The 7,068-nt window shown below is 35.6% G+C and overlaps 1 long non-coding RNA gene across 1 annotated transcript; it reads right to left on the bottom strand.

Moving 5' to 3' along the window:
* Positions 1–2,097: 2,097 nt before the first annotated feature.
* LOC120359018 lies at positions 2,098–7,059 on the bottom strand. The gene is made up of 3 exons (XR_005575916.1): positions 3,154–7,059; positions 2,797–2,965; positions 2,098–2,523 (listed from the first exon to the last, which is right to left on the bottom strand). It is a non-coding gene; the product is annotated as an uncharacterized LOC120359018 (long non-coding RNA).
* Between the last annotated feature and the right edge of the window lie 9 nt (positions 7,060–7,068).

Below are 7,068 nucleotides of genomic sequence, written 5' to 3'. Positions count from 1 at the left end.
AGCAATATATTCTCTTTATAATTGGCGCAATTTAAAGATTTCATACATTTTTTGGAAAAAAATACATTTAGGTTAGATTAAATTTAAGATATTTATTTTTAAGTAAATATAGCAGTTATTTTAAAGAGCAATATATTCTTTTTATAATTAGCGCAATTTAAAGATTTCACTCATTTTTTAGAATACATACCACTTGGGTTGGAATAGGAAAACTTTTGAATGAGAATACAAAGTACAAAGTAGTACTACTATTGTTTTGTAGAATTAAAATTAAAGGTAAAATTACCACATGGGTTAGTATGGAAAAATTCTTGTTAAAATACAAAAATGGTACCACTTGGGTTTTTAAGAAAAATTAAAGATAAGGTGCGCACGCACACACATAAATTGGCACCTTTTTTTTACCTTTCTTTGAAAAGGTAATTTTGTACTGATATCACGCGTTTTGTAGTGATAAGCAAAATTTATTTTGTTTGTAATGAAATACATGATTTTAACTTTGCAAGATTGTGAAGATATATACCACTTGGGTTGGAATAAGAAAATTTTTCAATGAGAATACAAAGTATAATGTAGTAGAATAATACGTCGCGTGCGCGCGCGCGCGAGCGCGTTGCAACTCTAATCTGCTGCACGAAAATCTGAAATCGTTTCGCTAAGCTGTGCAGTGTTGCCGGCTTGTGCAGTGTTGCCGGCTTGTAATGAGAGAAATCGAGAACTCTCGAGACAGAAGAGGTTAGGTCAAGAAGAATAGACTGCTTGAGAAAGAAAAAGACAATAGAGCTCCCCATGCATCTTTCTTACTTAATGCTAGGCCAAGAGAGAAAACATGATGTGACGTAGACTTATGGACAACTGCGGTGTCCTCGCCGTTACGGATGTCGATCGAGTACACGTGTATTGGTCGACGATAGTTAGCGTGCACGGAGCGCCGTTCTAGGCGCTTTGTTACATCCTATTAGGGTTTTTCTATTAAAAAAATATTTTCGTTTTTGTTGGCGATGGAACAAAAATTTGGCGGAAACTCGGCGATCCCTGATCAAAAATTTCATGATTATGTAGTATTTATTCATAAATTTACTACATACAGCAAAATCATAGAACCGGCTATTTAGGCATTCTCGAGAAAATAATAAAATATTTCTAGCACCTATAGTAACATTACGGAAGAAGAATTACTAGTTAGCATGCGTGGAAAAATGTTGACTACTCTCTAAAATCTTTGGAGTGGAATCCCACTCTAAAAGTGTGAAAATCCTGCCAGTCTTGATAAAGAGTGGCAGAATTTTTACATTTTTAGAGTGAAATTCCACTCTTTTAGATGAAATTCCACTCCAAAAAATTTAGAGAGTACTATGCTCGAGTTTCCAGATTCGATCCTGAGAATGAGAATAATTCTTTTTCGTAAATTTTGTATTAAAAAAAATCAAGAAATTCAAAACTGCTCTTCTATTATTAATTAAATTAAAATTAAACACAAAAGATATATAACAATTTTAACACTTAATTTGACGTTTTTAAAACAATCATTGTAAAATTTTATGACAAAAATATTTTCTATGTTCATGAAAATAAACATTAAAATTTTAATTTAATAATAAAAGAAAATTTTTGAATTTCTTAATTTTTTAAAAAATAATTTTGTATTAAATAATTAAAAACGATTTAAAAATTTTATATGTATAATGAACGAGACTGGAATAGACAGCATCTCAAGAAATCTTATTGGCTTACGTAATCCACTAAAAATTTCAAAATAGCATTACAAAAATAATATTTAAAAATGCAGCAAGGTATCTCTTTTGTCTTAGGTTCCATATAATTTTAATGAAAGTATTAAAATGTAGGTGCACATTTGCATCTATTGATACATAATTCACAAAAACAATTTTATATGCAATACGTCTACACGAATTCCAACTTATTGTTTACTAATAAGGAATTAGTTGAGGAAGGTATATAAAATCACACAAATAAAAACAAGCACGAAGATCTAGTTGCGACCATAGAAGGCAAAATATGTAAAGTTTTATAGAACAACCCGAGTAGAAAATAAAACGCGGCCCTAAGAGGGGTACGCTAGGTTTTGCCCTATTGCCCGATCAGGTCTTGTTGAGGCAGCCTGACATGGCGCCTTATCAAAAATGTAACGTCGTGTTCTATATGGCCCTGATAGCAGTTTCCTGATCAGGCCCTAGTAACGCAATTCTTATAGGGTCTCGATAAGGTACTGTAAAGGAAGGAAGAAGGTTTATGGATTGATATTAGATTTTTTAATTTACATTATTTATTTATTGATGAAATATATATAAAACGATAAAGTAACACTTTGGTATGAGCAATGAAAATACTACACTCTATTTACTACACTCTATCACATAACATTTCCTTTCTTGGTTTGGATTGAACGATAACCTTCCCAGTCCTTTACACCATTAATGACTGCGCCCACACTTTTATAAAAACTTTTGGCGGTAACTGGCGAAGTTTTTGGGTTATTTCTATATTCCGCAACTATAATATCTAGAAATAAATTAGTTTTTCTTGACATTAATCTTAAATAATTTTTTTTTTTAATTTTAATGATAGCATAAATACTATCTGCTAGTGTTATAAAATACAGGTAAGAGAAACTAAACTACAAAAAATGAATATATAAAACAAAGAAAACTAAATATATAAAACTAAAGATAACATCTTTTTGATAATAATGTTACTAACATAATAATTATCATTATCAAGATTCCTTCCAATTTAATAATTCAATATTTATAATTTAAATTTTAATAAAAATACCTTGAATACAGGAAAAAAAGTTCGTTTGCTGGAAAGTGAGTTTCGTTGCCGTTTCTTTCACAGCAGTATATTTTTGTATCACATTTCTTGACATGTAACGTTTTAAAATGTTTCTTACAGTGTGGGTAAGTAAAGATTTTGAATCGACTAATGTCCATATATTAAACTTCTGAAAACCATAAGCACATCTTTATTAGTTTTAAATGCATTATATAAAAGTATGTGTTTAAAAAAATATTTTCACATTAAATATTTCTAATTATATTACAGTATTGGTAAATATTGATTCTATATTTGTGTTCAACTTATAATTATTACTAGGAATATGATAATTAAATTCACAAAGTGAAAACTTACAACGTCTTCTTGAAATTTTGTATCCGTTTTCAATTTCCTGTCAAAATTCTGGAAATCTTCTAAATTTTTAAATGGTCAATCTATTTGGTACTTTTCCGTAAAATTTCCAGTATTACAGATCTCGGAGAAGATGCCTATTTTCTTTTTTGCAAAATATTATAAATTTCTTCTAATTGTGTACTTATTTTGGTTAGTTGTACGCTTTGGCTACAGAACCATCTGTTTATTAAACTTTTAATATCTAAAAAAGTTGGATTAAAACAATTAAAATTATAAATATGTTTTGGACCGATAGTGTATTAACAACACAATGGTAGTAAGAAAGCCTTCTTCGGTTGCAGCTAGATTTTAGTGCTTATATTTATTATAAAACAATTAAATTTCACACAAATTAAACGGCTAAAACAGGCTAGTAAGAGTCAGCGCGGGTATAAGAGCGCAAGACACAATCAGTGTTTAAATAGTTATTTATTCATGATGAATTAAAAAAAAAAAATCGAACGTTTCGGCTCTCTTTGGAGCACTCTTCAGCGAATTACAAAAGGAAAAAATTAATTTAAATCGTCATTTTCAACGCAATTACAAGTGGCTGTTCTAATCGTCATCAGTCCGTTACCGGGAATGAAATGAGTCACCAACGGTTTGCCAAATCCGCCGTGGAAGCATTGCCCGTTGTCGTGTCGGTGAAATTGACAATGGGCTTTAAACAAAATTGGAATACATTTACCTCTTTATTTTAGATATGTAGATGACATAGTGATGGCTGTCCCAGATAATTTAATTGATCTCACCTTAAATACGTTCAATTCCTTTCACCCGCGTATGCAATTTACATTGGAAATAGGGGGTGATAAAATAAACTTTTTAGACATCACTATGATAAAATACGAAGATTCCTTAATTTTTGATTGGTATCATAAATACATTTTCAGGGAGATACCTGAATTTTTTATCAGCCCACCCTTTATCACAGAAAAGAGGAACAATTTTGGGCATGGTTGACAGAGCATTTTTATTGTCAGATCCTAAATTCCACAGAAAGAATTTTGAGCTTATCGTAAATACCCTTTTTATGAATGACTATCCTGCTGGATTTATTTTTGAGACAATCAATAGCCGCATTAAACATCTTATTAATCTAAGCAAACATACAGACACTAACAATGATACCGACACCAAAAATAAAAAATCTCCATGGTTCTTATTGCCATATGTTCCTACAATTTCTGACAAGTTCAAATATTTCACGAACAAATTCAACATAAATCTGGCTTTTTTTAGTCTCAATAAATTGAGCAGATTCATTAAAGTTCAAAAGGACAGCCGAGAAGGACGAGGACGATCATCACCTGACCAGAGCGGCCACCAAGGCAGAGGCAACAGTCTCAACAGCAACCGTCATTCTAAAAGCTAAGTCGCAACGTCCAATGAGGCATGTCACATAACACGTATTTTTCAACCCAAGCCCCGTACTTCAATTGGCTTAACTCCGCGTTGTGTAGCCTGGCCACCTTCCATCAGCACCAAATTAATCACACTATCATTTGCGACAAGTGCCAAAATAACCTCCCCCTTCGCGACCGCGTATTTTACAACTCAGTCACGCGTCACTATTTAATTGTCGGCGGGGACGAAGAAGTCATACGCTGCTCGTCCTGCAATCGTTTAATCTCATTTCCGGAGACCGCGGTTGACTGAGTCGAGTGCTACGAAGCACTGAACGACCTCGCGCGTCATTTGTACGACTCAGAAAACAAGCCATACCTTAACAACGAGCCCACCATAATAGAGATCGACGAGACGTGCACATGTTTATGCCCTGAAGAATAATAAGTACACGGTAAATTAGAGTATGTGCCCACCGCAGCGCATTGCCATTTTCTCGGTCCGTGCCCAACGCGAAGCGAATCGCTCGTTCGGTATATGGTTACGCAGTGCCCAGTGCGTAACCTCTCTGTATTTTTGCAACGACAACGAATCAACGGTATTATGCCTCGAGTGTAAAAGCAAACACTCGAGCACTAAGAAAGGAAATTATCTCGGGGTAATTACACACTATATCTATCTTGGCCATCCATACAATCCGCAAAAGTGCGATTCTTGCCGCGTGCTCGTAGCTGCTCGCCGCCACCCTCTCGATTGTGACCGTTGCCCCCACGAGTTGGAAGAATTCATAACTTATTTAATCCGAGAAGGAGATCCCTGGAACGATTCCTACGCCATCATACTCGCGCTCTCGCGGCACACCCTCTGAGGTTACAAAACTCCCCTCACTAGGCCATTGGCCGCGGAAAATCGGGCCCGTCCGCCGGTAAATCCGGCCACGCGATCCGCTCCTGGGCTGTGGAGCCCCTGAAGCTTAGGCTTTGAAACAGCCAGTTTCGCCGAAACGCGCGTATTCTGCTCAACGGCGACCGCGCTCGGTCGGGACGTAACACCTTCATAACACATAATAGCTCTCGTTTTCGATCAGCTATTATTTTTTCGGCTTTTTGGTTGTTTTTTTTTCCTTTTTATAAATTTCTTTACTGTGATTATTAGCTGACTTAACAAAAGCATGATACAACTCGCATTTCTTACAAATTCTGTTACAAAGGTGATCAAACAGATAGACAAAACATGTCGTATAGAATTTGTTTAAAATTTTTCTGATCTGATTGCACATTCAGAGCAATACGAAGCAAGAGTGGAGCAAATTTATTAACATTTTCTTCGAAAAGTGGCACACGAAGTCCTAATAATGATTGCGTTATTGGTGCTGGAGGAGGCAAAAATCCTGATTTTAAGAGCATCGACAGACTGCTACGCCTAGTGCCACGACATTAAACATTCTTACATTTCACTATTTGCAGACAGTATTGCAATTCTCGAACATGGAAAGAGTACCAGACGGCATCAGGGATAGTCGGTGTTTCATGCTCTGTGGAGGGACATATTCTGCATGTATTGGATGAGAATCGATTATGAGGAACTCCATATTTCTGCAAGTATTTCCCCTGTGTAAGCGAAATTCTTTAATTCTAAATCTTTATCCATTGTTCTATTTCTTGAATCAAAATGAGTCCCAAAATGATCATATGGAAGGATGACTCCAGTGAGTTGATTGCTGAGTGGAGCCATTCGCCTCTCTACTCTGTTGTATGCACTTTGACCAAGTGAATTTGTGGCAATATATAGTGCATCCAAATTAAATTCCTTAAAATGTTTAATTGCATTAGCAATTACTTGCGTATATCTTTGATTTTCATCTGGACCTCCATCTACAGTGATTATCATGACTGGTTTCATTGTACTTCTCTAGATTTTACGAGCGATTAGAAGCTTTCTAGTTCTAAAAGTCGTAGATCAACTGCATGCGTTTCAGTTGTCAACAAAAAATGTTTTCCGCTCCGGATAGCTATATACGTCGGTCCCAAATATAAGACGGATTCTGGCCGTCCATTGCCATCTGGCTGAATTATAATTCCCGCGTATACGGATAGAATTAACTTATGACGCTCAGCTATCACCCAATCGTGATCGGGGAGACTGACTCGATATTGCATGTGCATCAACATAGGAGCTTGTCTCTTTGCTGCAGTAAAACCGATAGAAACTTTTGATTTATCATCCTATAATAAAAAAACCACTTGGTCAGGACTCAATACTGATGCGACTGTCTCTAAAACGTGAATGGCATGACAAAAAAGACCATCGGGGTGCTTGGTATGCTGATTCGCTTCCGATCGACAAAGTTTGACGGGTACGGTTTTTATATGTCGTTTTCCTTCTTCTGTATTCCAACGTTTTGGTATGAGTCTTGTAACAACCTGTGTTTTGTCCGAGCGCGGACGAGCTCAGGGAAGCCAGGGCTCGAAGGAAGGTTGCCGGATTAATTAATTCCGAGATCGGGCGTGCGTTTAATGAGAAACTACT

Source organism: Solenopsis invicta, chromosome 11 (assembly GCF_016802725.1).
Source record: "Solenopsis invicta isolate M01_SB chromosome 11, UNIL_Sinv_3.0, whole genome shotgun sequence".
Lineage (NCBI taxonomy): Eukaryota > Metazoa > Arthropoda > Insecta > Hymenoptera > Formicidae > Solenopsis > Solenopsis invicta.
Note: the sequence above shows the minus strand (reverse complement) of the source record. Positions and strands in the feature narration are given on the sequence as shown.